Genomic DNA, 2,653 nt, shown 5'->3' on the forward strand with positions numbered 1-2,653 from the left:
TGGCATCTCAGCTCACTGCAAGCTCTGCCTCCCGGGTTCACGCCATTCTCCTGCCTCAGCCTCCCGAGTAGCTGGGACTACAAGCGCCCGCCACCTCGCCCGGCTAGTTTTTTGTATTTTTTTTAGTAGAGACGGGGTTTCACCGGGTTATCCAGGATGGTCTCGATCTCCTGACCTTGTGATCCGCCCGTCTCGGCCTCCCAAAGTGCTGGGATTACAGGCTTGAGCCACCGCGCCCGGCCGATAATTTATATCTTATCATTTAGATTTATTTGTTTATGAATGCTTAAGAGGCAGAGCTAGTTTTCTACCATACAAATATCATGGGAAGGTGCTATTAACTTCTGTGCGCAAAGGAAGAAAGATAAAAGAATCTGTTACTCATTTTAGCATCATACCTTCAATTACATGACATCTAATCTGTTATGAGACTACAGACTTGCATGCACAATTGCATCATTTATTGAATTACTTTCAAATAAATGATTCACAAACTTATTGACTAGATTAAAAATTTGACAGTATTAAATCTTTGTGAAGATTGGTTCTTGATAGGGAAAGAAAAACAAGATATTCTTCCACATGTAAAGAATAGCATTTGAGACACTTGAAGCTCATGAAGCAATGAACTAGCTTCATGGTCCAGCATTTGATCAATTTTGCTTAGTATTCCATGTGTACTTGGAAAGTTTTACTTTTTCCTTCAAATCTCATAAAATCTCCTTCTTAATGAGTTCAGTGAAATATCCAAATTGTAACACTGCATTGATTCTTTGTCAAAAAGTAATGTGGTACATTTCTTTTAAATTACATAAAGCACTATTCCACGTAAATTTCAGCATGTATAAACAATATAAAATGATAATTTGATACAACCTCTATGGGGGAAATATGACCCAGTAATTTTATTTCTAGGAATTTATAATACAGATACACTCACACAGGTGTGAAATGACACTGCAACATTGCTTGTGATAGCAAATAGTTAGATGGAATCTACAGATCAATAATTGGGAAACTGGCTAAATAGATTCCATACAACAGATGGCTATGCAGGCTCATAAAATGAAGAAGCACTATATGTAATGATCTGCAGCATTACGCAAAATATATTATTAGGGACTTTCAAATATCCTATAAAGGCTGACTAGGTTTGCTGAAGCACCCTTCTGCTATGGAATAATTAGACCTTGGATAGACTCATTTCTCTGAGATATTGTTAGTCTCTTAAGAGTTAGGAGAGGTCTCTAAAGAAACTTCCCCTCCAAAAGAGAAAACAAAACCAGAGTTGTCCTGAGAAAAATGCTGATAGTAGTAGCACTGCTATTAAAATACTAAGGTTTTGGCCAACACATGGTTGGGAAGGATGAATTGAGCCAAGATGCTGAAGTGATCCTGAAATGGTAGTAGGTTGGTGCAAAAGAAATTGTGGTTTTGGCTGAGTACGGTGGTTCACGCCTGTAATCCCAGCACTTTGGGAGGCTGAGGCAGGTGGATCAGCTGAGGTCAGGAGACCAGCCTGGCCAACATGGTGAAACCCCATCTCTACTAAAAATACAAAAATTAACCAGGCATGGTGGCATGCACCTGTAATCCCAGTCACTCGGGAGGCTGAGGCAGGAGAATCGCTTGAAACTGGGAGGTGGAGGTTGCAGTGAGCCAAGATTGTGCCATCGAACTCCAGCCTGGGTGACAAAAGCAAGACTACATCTCAAAAAATAAAAAATAAAAAAATAAAAAAATTGTGGTTTTGCCATTAAAAGTAATTGCAAAAACTGCAATTACTTTTGCACCAACCTAGTATCTTTGCCTACAAACAGAAACAGGAACAAATCCTCTCTGGAAGAGAGCTTTCCACTTTGGAGCTATAGGATCCACAGATTCAGATCGAGCTTGCAATCAAAGATGATCAAGTTCATGAGAAGACAAAGCAAGCCACCATTAGTGAGAATCTGCATAAACAATAAACAAAATATAAAACAGCTATAAATGAAATGTTTAAGGAAAGTTTTTTAAAAACACAAAAATCAGTTCCAGGAATATGAAAGACCTAGCTAAGAAAAGCAAAATAATGCTCCTAGAAAAGAATGTATAATAATATCTAATAACAATGGAGTCTTTTGAGGAATAGATGTTCTTAATTTTAATGTGGTTGAATTTATCAGTCTTTTATTTTATGGTTGTTATAGTTTGGATCTTTTTTCATAAATTATTTACTATTCTAAGGCCATGACCTGCAACAAAGCAAATAACCACATAACTCATTCCCCAGTTCAAAAAATAGATGATCATTGTACCCTACAAGCTACATGCATATGCCTTCCTGATAATAATTCTATCTCTCCTCCAAGATATAACCAGTATCCTGACTTCTATTATACTAGTTATCCTGCTCTACTTTATAAATTTACTCTGTGTATGCATATCTAAGCAAAAGAGCTTATTTTATCCTCTTCTTGAACTTTTTAATTCCCTCACACCATACAAAACTTACTTTTTGATAGATTATGAACTTAAATATAAAAGCTAAAACCATAAAACTTTTAGAGGAAATTGAGTATCTTCATATTCAGAGATACGTAAAACATCCTTAGATAAGATACAGATGATAAACTGTATAAGCCATATAAGAAAAAGATGATAAACTTCATCA

The sequence above is a fragment of the Rhinopithecus bieti genome, unplaced genomic scaffold (genome assembly GCF_001698545.2).
Source record: "Rhinopithecus bieti isolate Rb0 unplaced genomic scaffold, ASM169854v2 scaffold_63316, whole genome shotgun sequence".
In the NCBI taxonomy this organism is placed as follows: Eukaryota; Metazoa; Chordata; class Mammalia; order Primates; family Cercopithecidae; genus Rhinopithecus; species Rhinopithecus bieti.